Consider the following 17,956-nt stretch of genomic DNA (forward strand, 5'->3'; position numbering starts at 1 on the left):
ACATGGAAACATGGAAAAGTGCTTAACACCACTAATTATCAGGGCAATGCAAGTAAAAACCAGAGTGAGATATTACCTTATACTTGTTAGAATAGTTATTATCAAAAAAGTAAGAGATAGCAGGTGTTGGCAAGGATGTGGAGGAAAGGGAAACCTTGTGCATTTTTAATGGGAATATAAATTGATACAAACTTTGTGGATAACTGTATGAAGGTTCCTCAGAAAATTAGAAATAGAACCACCATGTGATCTAGCAATCCCACTTCTGGGTATAAATCCAAAGGAATTGAAACTACTATCTCAAAGAGATTTCTGCACTTTCATGTTAATTGCAGAATTATTCACAATACTCAAGATATGGAAACAGCCTAAGTGTTGATGGATAAATGGATAAAGAACATGTGGTTTTATATATAGAATGGGATATTATTCAGCCACGGAAAAGAAGGAAATCCTGTCATTTGTGACAGTATGGATGACCCTTGAGGGCATTATGCTGAGTGAAATTAGTCAGACAGAAAAAGACAAATACTTATGGCATCACTTATATGTGGAATCAACAAAAGCCAGACTTAGAAATAGAATAGATGGGTGGTTTCCAGGCATTGTGGGTGGGGGAAATGAGAGATGTTGATCAAAGGATACAAACTTTCAGTTATAAAAAGAATAAGTTATAGGGATATAATTTACATTATAGGGACCACAGTTACTCATACTGTATTGTATACTTGAATGTTGCTAAGATAGTAGATCTTAAGTGATCTTTTAGCCACAAAACAAAGAGAAGGAAGGAAGGAAAGAAGGAAGGAAGGAAGAAGAGAGAGAGAGAGAGAAAGAGAGAGAGAAAGAGAGAAAAGAAAGAAAGAAAGAAAGAAAGAAAGAAAGAAAGAAAGAAAGAAAGAAAGAAAGAAAGAAAGAAAGAAAAAGAAAAAAGAGAGAAAGAAAAAGAAAAGAAAAATAAAGGTAACTATGTGAGGTAATCGATGTCTTAGCTAAGCTAACCTTATTGTGGTAAGTATTTCACAATATATTTGTATATCAGTCATCACATTTTGCACCTTAAACTTATACAATGCTATTTGTCAATTGTATCTCAATAAGGCTGAAAAAAATTAAAATTTGTCTATATACCAGGGTCAATCATATGTAATAAGCTGTTGTGTTGATAATAATACACTAAAGTTTGTTCTAAATTATTTTTATACAGCTATGACTGATATATAGCATCATATTATTATATTAGTTTCAGGTATACAATGTAATAATTCATTATTTGTGTATATTGTAAAATGATCACCACAAGAAGTCTAGTTAACATCCATCACCATACATAATTACAAATTTTTTTTCCTGCAATGAGAACTTTTAAGATCTATTCTCTTAGCAACTTTCAAATATACAGTACAGTTTTATTAAATATAGTCACCATGCTGTACATTGCCTCCCCATGATTTGACTTATTTTTTACAGCCAGAAGTTTATAGCCTTAAAATTGTTTTTAAATAGTGAAAAATAAAAGTAAAATGAGATCAGAGGTATATAGGCCATTAGCTTAAGTTCATGTGAATTATATATTTTGTCAGTAATTGTTCATTTGTTTTATATAATTTAGTTTTCCTTGCCTAAATTTTGTACATCCAGCTTGCGAAGCACTATACTTAAATTACAAATGTGTTTCTCATTATTTACCCTAGCACTGAAGATTATGTTCATAAAGTCTAACAGCAAATGTTACATTCCTCTTATTAATGTCATGGCCTCACCTTAATGTTATGGGAAAAAAGAAAAAAAGCTGAGAGAAAGCACATCATATTTGATTATCTCCCAATCTACTCATACCCAGTAGCTTACCTGAGGCTTGAACATGAAATCATCTGAGAAAATGTAGTCTTCCTTATTATATCCCCCCTTTTTAAAAAGTGTTCTCTATGTTAAACAAGCATGATTTTAAAAATGTGTACCAAATTCATCAGTATATAGCTTTTAACATGTAGTATATTCAGCTATAACATAATTAAATTCTTTTACCATTAGTAAAAGGGGGATAGATTAATGAAAATAAAGAATTCTCAGTCTTATAAATTTATAGAAATTGTTCCCAGGACTGGACCCCATATAAATATTGTATTTCTATGGTCTTCTGTTAACATTAGGAAATTATCTGCATATATGTACCAGGGTTCTTGTGGAGTTTTATGAGATTAAGGCCAAGGAATACTTTTATATCTTTAATATTTAAACTTCCATTGCTGGACAAATTAATAATATGAATAATACTCAGATTAATAATATGAATAATACCAATAATATGTGGAAATTTGTAAACAGACTTTCCTCTTCATTAACTTCCATTGACCATTTATGGATGTTCATAACAAATCCTCCACCATTACCTTTTGGAAATGATAAGTGTTGGCCTGTGTTCTCGGCCCGATTTCATACCAAGAATTAACATATATATTCTTGTTCATTGCCATTATTTCATCAAATAATATCAATTTGTCTATATACCTCTTTGTATTCCTCTTGGTTGATTGTTAAAGCCAAAGCATCTTCCCTTATCCAAACACAGTATCTCCATAAATTTTACAGTGTATCTTTTATGAAAGGTATAGTTGTAAAACATAGTGTTCTTATAGAATATTATCTGAGGGCTATTCAGACCCTCTCCATTCCTTCATAGTCTATATTCTAGTTACTTTTTTTATTCAGACAATATAATTTCTTTCTCATATTCCTCGTCTCAAAATGTCACTGTGCACTAATGTTGGTCCTTTGTCTCTCTTTCTACATTGACTCTGAGGGTGAGCTCAGCCAGTCACATGGTATTAAGTATGACACATAATGTGACAACTCCCAGATTTCATCTAAAGCTAGTAACTCTTCCTCAAGGGGGACTCATATCTGCAACTGGTTATTCAGTAGTTCCATTTTGACATTGAATAGGAATCTGAAATTTAACATATTTATAACTTGAACACTTGATTTCCACACCCAACCCTTCAAAAAAATTTGCTCATCTAACTGCCTTCCACATTTTTGTAGTAAGTTGCATTCTTCCAGTTGCTTAGGCCAAAAATTTGAAGTCATTCTATATTTAATATTCTTTTTCTTTCACACACATCCAAACCAGCACTTAATCGTCTTGGCTCTTCTTTCAATACATAAATGTATGCATTTATGTATATATGTATGTAAACACACATCCTTACATACATATTTCCCATTTCATCTGCCCCCTGTGTCTCTTTAATCCACACTACTCTCCCCTCTGTTTTTTTCTCTCCACACTGATGAGGCAATTCTTCTTAGAATGGTCTTCTCCCAGAGGTATAGATGGATCACTTCATTTAGATCTTTACTCAAATTCCTTATTATTGAGGACTATCCACCATCCTATATAAAATGACTTTTCCCATCTTTGACTTTTTCTTTCACAGTACTTATTGCTAATTGACTAATTATTTATCACTTATATCACCCTTATCTAGAATATAAACTTCATTAAAGCAGCAGTTTTATTTTGTTCTCAGCTATTTTTCCAATGGCTGCAATAGTAACGGGCACATAGTAGACATTAAATAAATTTTGAAGAATAAGTGAATCAAACTGACCTAGGAGTTAAATTAGACAACAGAAAATGTTATGATAATGATATGCAGAATATGCTATGGGATAAGTACATTGGCAAGCCCATGATATATCGCTAACACATTAGGATTTCCAGAACTTGTTAGGAGTAATTGAAATTGGGTTGCTGTAGAACTGCAGAAATTGGCATTAATGAATCAAGGAAATGCTGTCTCTATAACTTTCATTATGACCTTGTTAAACTTCAGACTGTGGTAGCTGGAGAAAAACTTTAAGTTATATGAAGCCCTAGAGAGTATACTCTTCGAGAGTGGGAGGCAGAAGCCATCTGCCCTGCTTTTGTCTTAGCTCTACTACTCCTAGATATGTGATCTTGGGCAAGAATTCTAATTTTCTGCTGTGTCAATATTCTTGTCTGTCAAATAGGAATACAAATAGTACTAACCTCATAATTTTGCTATGAAGGTTAACTGAATCAATACACTTAAAGCTCTTAGCATACCATCAGCCCTCAAAACAGTTCTATTATTATTGTATTTTCTAGTAAATTTGTACTAAATATTAAAGGGAATCATAGAAATATTAATCATGAACAGGTATCACATAGGTGTAAATTTGACTTATTATTAAGCAAGAGTGAAATCATGGTATTTCATACTTCCAGAAAGACTCCAGCCCTTGCCTTGAGAATATGGAGCTTATGATACAATCAAACTTTACTTACTTAGTGGGACTCTAGCCACACCATCTCTTAGAGATGTGGTTAAAAATATCAGACATTTAAGGAAGTTTAGGCATATACAGGATGGCAGGTCCATGATCCAAGTTAAAGACAGCACAATTGGAAGTATAACCTAGTCTCTTTTTGTGGTTTATGTCAAAAAAAAAAAAAAAAGAACAGTGATGCCCCACTAAAAAATCCTTTTGTGTTATTGTTAGAACCAGAGTGAAGGGGCTGACTCACCCAGTAAGCCACCTGTTAAATCACGATGTTTCAAACTCTACCTACCTTCAGAATATATTTGAGAGTGGGTTGTTCATTAGTCATAACTAAAAATATGTGGTACCGAAATGCAAGCTAGACACATAGTCTCTATAACTGATACTTATAAACTCTTACTGTAAGTTTCTAAGTCTATTTAGAAGTTTAGGCAGCCTTGGTTTTAATGCACATCCTTATAAACTGAAAGTAAAGTCAGTTGGGAAAGATGCATTTGCAAATAAACATTTTTGTCCAATGCAGGAACAATATTATTGGGGAGGTTTTCTTTGCAATCAATAGAAAATATTAAGTACTTTTATCAAACTATTACAATGGCACATTGATACCAGCCTCAACACATTCAAACCTGTGAAGTGATTTCTCTGATATTATTTTTAGATTTTTGCTGAATATTAAAGATGACAGTGAGACCAACATACAGTATACATGTGTGATATATATTATAATATATGGACATTGTGTGTGTATGTAATTTTCATAGTCTTGGGATAAAGTAGGTCCTTTTAAAAGTTGATACTATAAATCTTGATATAAAAAATTGGTATAAAAATTAAACTGGATATAAAAATACTGAAGGGAAAACTGATTTGACTACAAAACAGCTAACCATACAAAAAAAGATAAAATATGTATAAAAATGCAAAAAAGTATTTACAAATTATTTGAGTCCATATATTAAATACTCTTAATATATGAATTGGCGAGAATAGATAATTTCAGTATTGCCAAGAATATGGAGAAATAGTAGTCACTTTTACACAATGTTGATATAATTAGAAACTGATAAAACATTTTTGGAGGAGAGTATAGCAATGTGAGTCAGAATTTAAAATGTGTATTTTCATTTACTTAATTTAATTTAGGGGGATTTATCTGGTGGAAATAATCGGGCGTGTGTTCAAATATCTATGTACAAGGATGTAAATCAAAATGTTTATAATAGTAAAAAAAGGTACTAATCTAAGTATCCAACAATAGGGAATTTGATAACAATGTCTAGTATATTCAAATGGTGGAATGCCCTGTAACCTTTAAAAAAATATGTTGCAGAGATATGCTCTCATCATAGATTTTTACTAAAAAAACTGGCTACCAAATATCAGGGGGAATATGACATTAATTTTGTTTAATATACGTGTGGATCTGTGTGTGTCTGGTTTGTGTGTTTGTATGTATAACATCAACTTGTTAATGGTAGTTTGTTAATGGCAGTGGAAAAACCAAGTAAGGTTTTAGTTGCTGTGGAATGTCCTACAGAGGGAAGTTTAACTGAACAAGCATACACATTAACAAGATGCACTCAGAGTTGATGGTCATTCCGAGGAAAAGTAAGGAATAATTTCTGCTTCAGGGGAAATGATAAACAGGGAACTCTGGAAAGATGTCTTTGAAGTAGTAACATTTGAACTGAGACTTAAATGAGAAGAAGGAGCTTGTTTTGAGAGCCTTGGGGAATATAGCCTTCTAGGAAGAGGGAGAACAGCAAGGACAGGACTCTTAGATGGGAATAGGGTTGCGGGGCTGGAGCAGAAAGAAGCCCTAAGTGATGGAGGGACCAATGACAGAGTGTGAGAAAAAAATTGGAGTCTTAAAAAAAAAAAGTGTATTTTAATTTTAGTGCAAATGTATGAATTAAGCAGGACTAACTAAATTTTACAGTTACAAAAAAATAATGAAATAATTTTATTTTTAAAGTTACCTTGCCTTGAGAAGTAAAAATTCAGCTAGAGTACTTAGCATTGCCTTCCTAAAACAAGAGTGTTCTGCCTTCCCTTTCCCTAACACTTTAATTTAACAGTGAATCAGGTTCATTGAATCACAGCTAATTGTAAAGCTTTCAAAATTAGCAGAAATCTTCCATTAAGGGCCTGGTGATTATGTTTATTAGTATTTGTGGCCTGATTTGTTATTAGGTAAAGAATGCTATTACAGTGTAATCTCATGCATTTTAACAGCTGTGTTATTCCTAATCATTCGAAGAAAGCTGTAAACTGAGTCTCTTATATTAACAGAGATTCCCTAAACAGGGTAGATAGTAACAATCCGTTTTATTTTAAGGCACTTCACAGAAATTGGTAGAACTTTGTAATTAGTTTAATGTTATTGAATGTCACTGTTGCTTTATGTTAACTCAGCTAAATATTTATTACTCATAATTTTTGTACAAGTAATAATTTTATCAAAATAACTTTAGGAAACTTTTTATATGAGGGTCATTGACTTACAAGTAATTTCTAAATGTATTTTCCTTAATTTTACAGTAATTGATGAATTCGTCTCAAAATCTCTAGTTTTAACAGAGATATTGACCATCTTAAACCATTTTTAATTTAACTCTTAAATTATGTTATCATATTCTGTATTTTTATGTTTCTTTAAAATGAAAAAAATAAAGATAATCACATAAATATATAATTGCTATACATTTCTACCTAATGTTTATTTTATCTTTAGCTTTAACATGTACAAAGTGCTATTCAAAATCAATAGATTCAAAGGAAGGGTAGTATACATGGATCAGAAAAATTAAGTATTTTTGTATGTTAATTTTCTAGGGTTGTGGAAATAACAAAAATAACACAAAAATAGCCACATTAAAAAAAAAAGTGGGGCGCCTGGGTGGCTCAGTCGTTAAGGGTCTGCCTTCAGCTCAGGTCATGATCGCAGGGTCCCGAGATCGAGTCCCACATCGGGCTCCCTGCTCTGCGGGGAGCCTGCTTCTCCCTCTCCCACTCCCTCTGCTTGTGTTCCCTCTCTCGCTGTGTCTCTCTCTGTTTAATAAATAAAATCTTACAAAAAAAAAATAAAGGTGGTTATGAAATTTCCCACTAGCACAAGACAACATCTTAGAGGTTTTTAGGTTTAATTTAAATTATAAAATGTAGCTCCCCTAAGTAAAACTACATTAAGGAAATGCTTTTCCATATGTATGAGATTACTATTGTGTTATATAATGCTAAATTTTTATAGTTTTCATTTGAAGCACATATTAGTTAAAGAGGATCTTATGTGCTCAGTGTTGAATAATAATCTCTAATCTAAAGTGGTGTTCTCCATTCCCGGAGAATAGTATCAACCTGTTTTATAAACCCTTTATTTAGAACAGCACAGTCCTTTAGAAATAGCTGTAGATGTAGTTTAACATTTTCTAGAAGTCATATTTAAAAACAGACAAAACAGGTGAAATAATATTAATAATATATTTTATTTTATCAGTGTATCCAAAATGTTATCATTTCAACATGTGGCAGTAGCCATGTTTCAAGTGCTCAGTTGAGCTCACGGCTCCAAGTTTAGTCAAAGAGGTTTGAGAACATGCGTTGATCTATGACTTAAAAGAGTCCCTGTAGACTGTAGTTTCTCCACAAGAGAAGCTATGTTTCAATTAGCAGAGACGGTTATAGTGGAAGAAAACTAAATGACGGATTAGTTTTCTATCATGACGAAACAACCAACTGTATCACTTTGCCTTAGATTGTTGCCTCTTTAATTTTTAGTGGGATGTTTTGGCTCTGAGTGTACAGTCTTCTATGCCACAAGAACTTGTATTAATTCGCTGAGATGTTCTCAGCTCTTTACCTGGACGGCTCCTGCACTCCATATTCCACAGACACCCCATTTTCCCTCAGGCCTATGACTTTGAACAGGTAATTCATTCCTTCTATCTGGAATAAGCTTCTCTCATTTTATGGGAAGCCAAAACTTTACTTACAGTTGATGCCTGGCACCAAAGGTATACCTTTTGTAAATCCATCTTAGAATCCACCAGGTAGAATTAGTTGACTTCTCAATGGTGGGGCCTCGATAGCATTGTGTTATGTCTTCTATACCGCTTGTTGCAATGTATATTGATTTGATGTTTAGCTCATTATCTTCCTTCCCTCTCCCTCCATTTGGATTATAGACACTCTGTGAATAGGTACTATATTTTATTCATTTTTGCCAACCTGACTCCATCTAGAGTACTGACACAAGATAGGTCTTTAATAAATGTTGATATATTATATTTAAATTGCTATCCCAAAGTATTACTCACCACAATTCTGATTTTTTCTTATAAGTTATCTGTGGTTATTAAAATTTCCCAAGGCACATGAAGCTTGTACGTGCACACATATATGTAATTTGATTCTGCTACTTAGTGGGATCTACTCTTGTCCTTAATTTCATCTCATCTCATTGGTGCTCACTTTTTGGAGGGCCATGGATGTTCAAGGTTGTTCTCATCAAAGAGACCCATTTGTTATCGTAAGTTTTATTAAATATTTTACAGCTATTTGACACATCATGAAATCATTTCATGTATCCTTTTCCTGTTGCTTTGTGTATTTAAATCTTAGCTCCTCAAGACTATAAATGTTTTTAGAGAGTAATGACTATTTTTATTTATCTACTTATTTATTTATTGAAGACTTTATTTATTTATATGAGGGAGAGAAAGAGAGAGCATGAGCGTAAGTGGGAGGAGGGGTAGAGGAAGAGGGAGAAACAGACTCTCCACTGAGTAGGGAGCCCAACACGGGGCTTGATCCCAGGACCCTGGGATCATGACCTGAGCCAAAGGCAGATGCTTTAACTGACCAGGCGCTCCAACTATTTTTATTTTTATTCAACTCTCCCTATAACACCAAACGGTATTCTGGGCATAGAGTAGGTACAGGGTTCAATAAAAGCTTGTTGATAAATACACAATATTCCTATATAACAATTACATGTAATATGGAAGGGTTACTATACAGCAATATAGTTAAACTTTTTTATATTTGTATAATTTAAAATCCTACTTAATTATTTAAGTGTACGTTGAATACGTATTTCATACTTGTGTTTATTCATTCAGCATATTGAGTGCTACAAATTCAGCAAATGTATTAGATAATGGGCATCCATTAATGAACACAAGGGACAAGATCCTACCATTGAGTATTTTACAGTATAACAACAAATAAATAAGCAAATACATATAAAATAATTGTTCTTAATTCAATGAAGGAATGAAAAGTCGAGAAGCAGAGAATAACAAGGGAATACACATAGATGAAGTGGATAGGGACTCCATGAGCAAGGGACTTTAAACTGAGGCTTGAGTGATTAATAAATCATTGCTGTGTGAAGAGTAGGAGAGCAAACATTCCTGGGAGAAGAAAGAGCTGGTGTAAGAGCACAGTGCCCTTTGGGATTTAAAAGCTGGGCATTGCAGCTAGGACCCAGTAAGCCAGTGGGAGTGGCATGGGATATAGGTGGAGGGGGAGGCAAGGGATAGGATTAAGCAGAGATTTGTAGGCTATGATAAGGATTGGGGTTTTACGCAAAAGATTTTGAGTAACGAAGGACGTGATTCATACTGAACAGACTATTCAGCATCTAGTGGAGGAGAGCAAGAGGGCAGATGGGTAAGGATTAGGGGCACATTGTAGGCGTTCTTATAGAAGATGGTGGCTTGGGCCAGAGTTGTTGCAGTGGTGATGAGGAGAAGTTGACATATTGTACACTGGTTTGCAGAAGATTTATCAAGAGATTGTAGCTGAGGATTGAGGAAGGGTGAAGGATCAAGGATGACTAGCAGTTTTTCTGCTTCGCAAATTGTGGATGTTAGGATTTATTTATTTATTTTTTTTATTTTAAGCTGGACCAAAAGAAAACACAATTAGAGGGCTGTTAAAAATAGTTTTTAGGAATGGATAAAGGATGGCAGAGTAGGAAGACCCTGAGCTCACCCCATTCCATGTTTACAACTGGATATTATCTATATTCAGGTCAATAAACTGGAGAGTGATCTAGTGTCTGGCAGAACAAACTCCACAACTAAATATAGAGAAGAAGCTGCATCTGAAAGGTTAGGAAGATCAGAAAGTCAAGGGGAGGCTGCCTGCAGGAGGGAGGCAGCTTCGCACATGGAGTGGGCAGAGAAACAGGCCCTCAAGAGCCCCAGGGAGCTCACACAGGGAAAATTAACCCCCATAACGTTTAGCTTTGAAAACTAGAGTGGCTGAGTTCTATGAGTTTGTAAAACCAGTGGGACTTGGAGCCTGGAGTTTTGAAAGTCAGCTGACTTAGCACTGGACAAGTAGGGAGAGCTAGTGATATGTCTCCACTCTTAAAGAGACAGTAACCTGTGCAGAGGGGCAACATAAAAATGGCAGTGTACACAGCCCCAGGGAGAAATCTGTTCATACTAATTTCAGACCATGTTGGGGGACTTTTCCCAAAACACGGGACCTGGCAGGAGCCATTTTCCTCCCCTGCCTCCCAACATAAGCACAGAGACACCTGTGGGACACAGAGCTACACAGACACTTGCTACCCAATCTGATAGCAGGGTGCTGTGCCCACAAGTTTTCATGAGGACTCGCATACTCCAAGCCTCCAGGCACAGCTGTCACTGCACACCATGCCCATCCAACTTGCCACACCCAGCCTTGTATCCCCAGCCATCCTCAGGCACTGGGCTCAACTGCAGCCAGCCAACATCATGCAGTGCATTCAGGCTCCCACCCCTAGCCACCCTGGGGCACAGTTCCCAGCCACCACAGTGTTTCGGGTGATCCAGCAAAGAACTAGTGGCCAGTGCAAATTTTGCTATCACCGCTGCCCCACTCACAAGTTCCCCAGCAGGCACACCCCTCAAAGCTGGCTTGCATGGGTCCCACTAACACCACAGAAAGCAAGCATAGCTCAAAATAGGAACAGTGTCAGTGCAGACAACTGTACTGAAAGGAAAAGTGGCATAGACACACAACAGGGTGTAAGCAACACACGTGGGATACTCTCCTGAAATGCCAGGTTCTGGTGAACAAGAGACACTGCACTGCAGGGCACTCCAAGACCTCTTCTTCATCAAGTCACTACTTTCAAGAAGACACAGTTAACTTTCTTAATATACAGAAGCAGACACAGAGAGGCAGACAAAATGAGGAGACAGAGGAATTATCCCAAATGAAAGAACAAGACCTAAGTGAAACAGGTATAAGTAACAAGACTGATAGGGAATTTAAAACAATGATCATAAGGATACTTATTGGACTTGAGAAAAGAGTGGAGGACATGAATGAGACCCTTAACACAGAGATAAGCTATAACATAGCAGAGATAAAAATTCTCAGTAAATGAAATGAGAAACATACCTGATGGAATGAACAACAGGCTGGAACAAGCAGAGGAATGAATTAGTGATCTGGAAGACAGAGTAACGGAAAGTAATCAAGGTGAACAAAAGAGAGAGAAGAGAATCATGCAAAATGAGGATAGATTTAGGGAAATCAGTGACTCTATCAAATATAATAACATTTGCATTATAGGAGTCCCAGAAGAAGAAGAGAGAAGAAAGGGGGCAGAAAAGTTATTTGAAAAATTAAAGGATGAACGCTTCCCAAATTTGGGGAAGGAAACAGATATCCAGATCCAGGAGGCACAGAGAACTACCATCAAAAGCAACAAAAGCAAGCCCACACCAAGACATATTGTAATTAAATTTACAAAATATAGTGATAAAGAAAAAATTTTCAAAGCAGCAAGACCAAAGAAGTCAGTAACTTACAAGAGAAAACCCATAAAGCTAGAAGGAGATTTTCAACCAAAATTTTGCAAGCCAGAAGGGAGTGCCATGATATATTCAAAGTGCTGAGTGGGAAAAATCTGTAGCCAAGAATACTCTGTCGAGCAAGGTTATCATTCAGAATAAAAGGAGAGATAAAGAAGTTTCCCAGATGAACAAAAACTAAAGGAGTTCATGACTACTAAAACAGACCTTCAAGAAATATTAAAGGGGACTCTTTGAGTGGAAAGGAGAGACAAAAAGTGACAGCATAGAGGTAGGAAACATAAAAGCAGTAAAAATGAGTATTTCTGTAAAAAAATCCATCAAGGAACTCACAAAAAAAGAATATAAAATATAATGTCATATACCTAAAACATGGGAGGAGAGGAATAAAGAATGGGTTCAAACTTGAAAGACCATCAACTTAGTATAGACTGCTATATGCAGAAGAGGTTATATACAAACCTAATGGTAACCATTTATCAAAAACCAGTTCTAAACATGAAAAGAATAAAGAGAAAGAAATTGAAATATATCACTAATGAAAATCTGCAAACCATGAAAAAGAGAAAGACAAGAAAGGATCAGAGAAAATCTTCAGAAACAACCACGAAACATAATAAAATGACAATCAACACATATCTATCAATGATTACTTTGAATGTAAATGGACTAAACACTCCAATCAAAAGACTTATGGTGACAAAGTGAATAAAAACAAAACAAAACAAAACAAAAAACAAGACCCATCTATATGCTGCCTATAAGAGACTCATTTAAACCTAAAGACACCTGCAGATTGAAAGTGAGGGGATGGAGAAACATCTATCAAGCAAATGGATGTCAAAAGAAAGCTTGAGTAGCAATACTTATGTTGGACAAAATAGCCTTTAAAACAAAGATTGTAACAAGAGACAAAGAAGGACACTATATAATAATAAAGGGAAAAATCCAACAAGAAGATATAACAATTGTAAATATTTATACACCCAACATAGGAGCACCCAAATACATAAAACAGTTAATAACAAACATAGAGAAAATAATTGAAAATAATACAATAATAGTAGGGGACTTCAACACCCAATTTACATCTATGGACGGATCATCTAAACCAAAAATCAGTAAGGAAACAATGCCTTTGAGTGACACACTGGGCCAGATAGATTTAACAAACATATTAAGAAAATTCTATCCTAAAACAGCAGAATACACATTATTTTCAAGTGCACATGGACATTATCCAAAATAAATCACATATTAGCCCACAAAACAAGCCTCAACAAATTCAAGAAGATCAAAATCATACCATGCATCTTTTCTGACCACAACACTATGAACTAGAAGTCAACCACAAGAAAAAATCCAGAAAGACTACAAATACATGGAGGTCAAATAACCTACTACTAAACAATGAATGGGTGAACCAGGAAACAAAAGAAGAAATTAAAAAGTATTTGGCAACAAATGAAAGTGAAAACATAATGGTCCACAATCTCTAGGATGCAAGAAAAGCAGTTCTAAGAGGGAAGTTTATGGGAATACAGGTCTACCTCAAGAAGGAAGAAAAATCTCAAATAACAACCTATCCTTACACCTAAAGGAGCTAGAAGAACAACTAAGGAAACCTAAAGCCAGATAGATCAATGAAACTAGGAGCTGGTTCTTTTGAAAAAAGTCAATAAAATTGATAAACCTCTAGCCAGACGTATCAAGGAAAAAGGAGATAGGATTCAAATAAATAAAATCACAAATGAGGGAGGAGAAATAACAACCAATGCCATAGAAATACAAACAATCATAAGAGAATATTATGAAAAACTATATGCCAACAAATTTGACAACCTGAACAACTGGATAAATTCCTAGAAACATATAAACTACCAAAACTGAATCAGGAAGAAAAGGAAAATTTGAACAGACCAATTACCAGCAATAAAATTAAATCAGTAATCAAAAACTTCCAACAAACAAAAGTCTAGAACCAGATGGCTTCACAGGCAAATTCTACCAAACATTTAAAGAAGAGTTAATACCTATTTTTCTCAAACATAGAAAAGAAAGATAAACTTCCAAATTCATTCTATGAGGCAAACTTTACCCTGATCCTAAAACCAGATAAAGACACCACTAAAAAAAGAGAACTATAGGCCAATATCCTTGATGAACATGGATGTAAAAATTCTCTACAAAATAATAGCAAATAGAATCAAATAATACATTAAAAAAATCATTCACCACAATTAAGTGAGATTTATTCCTGGGTTGCAAGGGTGGTTCAGTATTCACAAGTCAATCAATGTGATGCATCACATCAATAAGAGATAGGATAAGAACCATATGATCATTTCAATGGATGCAGAAAAAGCATTTGACAAAATACAATATCCATTCATGATGAAAACCCTTAACAAAGTAGGTTTAGAGGGACCATACATAATAAAGGCCATATATGAAAAACCCAAAGCAAACATCATACTCAGTGGTAAAAAACTGAGAGCTTTTCCCCTAAGATCAGGAACAAGACAAGGATGTCCACTCTCAGTACTTTTATTCAACATATTACTGGAAGTCCTAGCCACAGAAATCAGAGAACAAAAGAAATAAAAGGAGTCCAAATTGGTAAGGAAGAAGAAAAACTTCCACTATTTGCAAAAGACACAATGCTGTATAGAAAACCCACAAGTCTCCACCAAAAAACTGCTGGAACTGATAAATGAATTCAATAAATTCTCAGGATACAAAATTAATGTACAGAAATCTGTTACATTTCTATGCACCAATAATGAAGTAGTAGAAAGAGAATTTAAGAAAACAATTCCATTTACAATTGAACCAAAAATAATAACATACTTAGGAAAAAACTTAACCAACAGGTGAAAAACCTATACTCTGAAAACTATGACACAGATGAAAGAAATGGAAAGATATTCTATGCTCATGGATTGGAAGAACAAATACTGTTAACATGTCTATACCAAAATCTACACATTTAATGCAATCCCTATCAAAATATCAACAGCATTTTTCACAGAGCTAGAACAAACAGTGTTAAAATTTGTATGGAACCACAAAGACCCTGAACAGCCAAAGCAACCTTGAAAAAGAAAAGCACAGTGGGAGGCTTCACCATACTGGACTTCAAGTTATATTACAAAGCTATGGTAATCAAAACAGTATGGTACAGCCACAAAAATAGACACATAGATCAAGAGAACAGAAAAGAAAACCCCGTAATGCACCCACAATTATATGGTAAATTAATCTTTGACAAAGCATGAAAGAATACCCAATGGTAAAAAGACAGTCTCTTCCACAGTGTTGAGAAAACTGGACAGCTACATGCAAAAGAATGAAACTGGACCACTTTCTTATACCATACACAAAAATAAATTCAAAATGGATGGAAGACCTAAATGTGAGACCTGAAACCATAAAAATCGTAGAACAAAATAAGCAAAAATAAGCTATTGGGACTACATCAAAATAAGAAGCTTCTGCACAGCAAAGGAAACAATCAATAAAACTAAAAGGCAACCTGTGGAATGGGAGAAGATATTTGCAAATGACAAATATGATAAAGGGTTAGTATCCAAAATCTATAAAGAACTTATCAAACTCAACACCCAAAAAACAAATAAACCAATTAAAAATGGGTGGAAGTCATGAACAGACATTTCTCCAAAGAAGACATACAGGTGGCTAATAGACACATGAACAGAGAGATGCTCATAATCACTCATCATCAAGGAAATGTAAATCAAAACTACAATGAGATATCACCTCGTGCTTGTCAGAATGGCTAAAATCAACAACACAAGAAATGACAAGTGTTGGTGAGGATGTGAAGAAAATGGAACCCTCATGCACTGCTGGCGGGAATGGAAACTGGTACAGCCACTCTGGAAAACAGTACAGAGTTTCCTAAAAAAGTTAAAAATAGAGCTACCCTATGATCTAGCAATCACACTACTGGGTATTAACCCAAAGAATACAAGAACACTAATCCAAAGGGATCAATGCATCCCTATGTATATACCAACATTATTTACAATAGCCAAGATATGGAAGGAGCACAAGTGTTCACTGATTGATGAATGGATAAAGAAAAGGTGGTAATATATATACAATGGAATATTATTCAGCCACAAAAAGAATGAAATCTTGCCATTTGCAATGACATGGGTAGAGCTAGAGAGTATAATGCTAAGCACAATGAGTCTGTCAGAGAAAGACAAGTACCATACAATTTCACTCATATGTGAAATTTAAGAAAAAAAAAGCAATGGGAAAAAATAAGAGTGATAGGGAGACAGACAGAGAGAGAGAAATCAAGAAACAGACTTTTTTTTTTTTTCCTTTTAAGAAACAGACTTAATTATAGAGCACAAACTAATGGTTACCAGAGAAGAGGGGGGGTGGGGATGGGTGAATAGGTGATGAGACTTAAGAATTACACTTGTGATGAGCACAGGGTGATGTTTGGAAGTTTGAATCACTGTTTTGTACACCTGAAATTAATACAACACTGTATGTTAACTAAGTGAAATTAAAATAAAAACTTAAAATAACAAAAAAGGGAAAATAGACTTAAGTTTGAGATGTCTGGGGACGTGTCCAATAAAATGTCAAATAGGCATATTGTTTCAAAAACCTGAAGCTCAGAGGAAACTTTGGGGGTGAAATGCACAAGTCTGGAATTCATTGACACATGTAGGTAGCCTTTAGAGTTATGGAACTGGATGAAAAACTCTGGGGAAAAAGTGTAGAGAAAGAGATGATGTCTTTAAATGGAACCCTGGGGGATACCTGTGGGATACCTGTCTGAGCTCAGGCTGCCATAAGAACTACCACAGGCAGAGTGGTTTATTTTTGTTTTTATTTTTAGTTTTTTTATTGTTTCAAAAATCTAATAATATTAATTATTTTGTATTATTTTATATTATTTTTTGGTGCAAAATATAATGTTTAATAATAATATTATAATAAAAGCAAATAGGTGCTTTTATTGTAGCACAGGGACATGCCGTTTACTTTACAGTTCTGGAATCTGGGAAGTCCAAGATCATGGTGCCGGCAGATTTTGGCTTGGTGAAGACCCTCTTCCTGACTTTCAGACAGCTGCCTTTTTCCTATATCCTCGCCTGGAGGAAATAGAACTCTGGTGTCTCCTTTTTATAAAGGCACTAATCCTATCATGGGAACTTCACCCTCGTGACCTGATCGAAACCTAATCTCATCCCCCAAAGTCCTTCCTCCTAATACTATCACACTGGGGGGGGAGGGGGGTAGGGCTTCAACGTATGAACATGGGGGAGATGCAAACATTTAGTCCATAACAACTGGCATTTAGAGTTTTGTTTGAGAAGGATACACCAGGGAAGTAGGATTAAAACTCAGAGTGTAGTGTCTTTGGAGCCTTGCCCTCCCCTAAAAAATCTTTTTGTGGCTTCCTGTGGCACTTTGGATAAAACCCAAGATTTTTAGTGTGTTCTGTAAACCTCGGTGTTTTGAAAAAGGATGTGAACAACTCCAGAAATGCCACTGACATGTAGTAAAATGTATTTAAGTAATTTGGTGATGTCAACAAGATTGGCTTTCCAGGAGGGGTGGTATTTGAAGGCAGTTTGGAGTCACCTGGGCAATACAGCGAAGGGAACTAGTGGAGACGTTAAAATTTTGGTTGTCAATGGTAAGAAAGAGAGTAGTAGCTGGGAAGGAAAATGGACCGAGAAACGATATATTTAGACTGCGACAAGATCTAGCGTATTTGCATACTGAAGGTGTGTGAGTGCAGAATTACATCAACTTGCAAAATCTGGGCT

The 17,956-nt window shown here is 35.1% G+C and overlaps 1 protein-coding gene across 1 annotated transcript in view; it reads left to right on the top strand.

Moving 5' to 3' along the window:
- The window catches only part of PPFIA2 (PTPRF interacting protein alpha 2), a 467,879-nt gene that overhangs the window by 41,073 nt on the left and 408,850 nt on the right, over positions 1-17,956 (top strand). The window lies entirely within an intron of this gene.

This window comes from Mirounga leonina, unplaced genomic scaffold, assembly GCF_011800145.1.
Source record: "Mirounga leonina isolate KUSES-001 unplaced genomic scaffold, KU_Mleo_1.0 Mir_126, whole genome shotgun sequence".
In the NCBI taxonomy this organism is placed as follows: Eukaryota; Metazoa; Chordata; class Mammalia; order Carnivora; family Phocidae; genus Mirounga; species Mirounga leonina.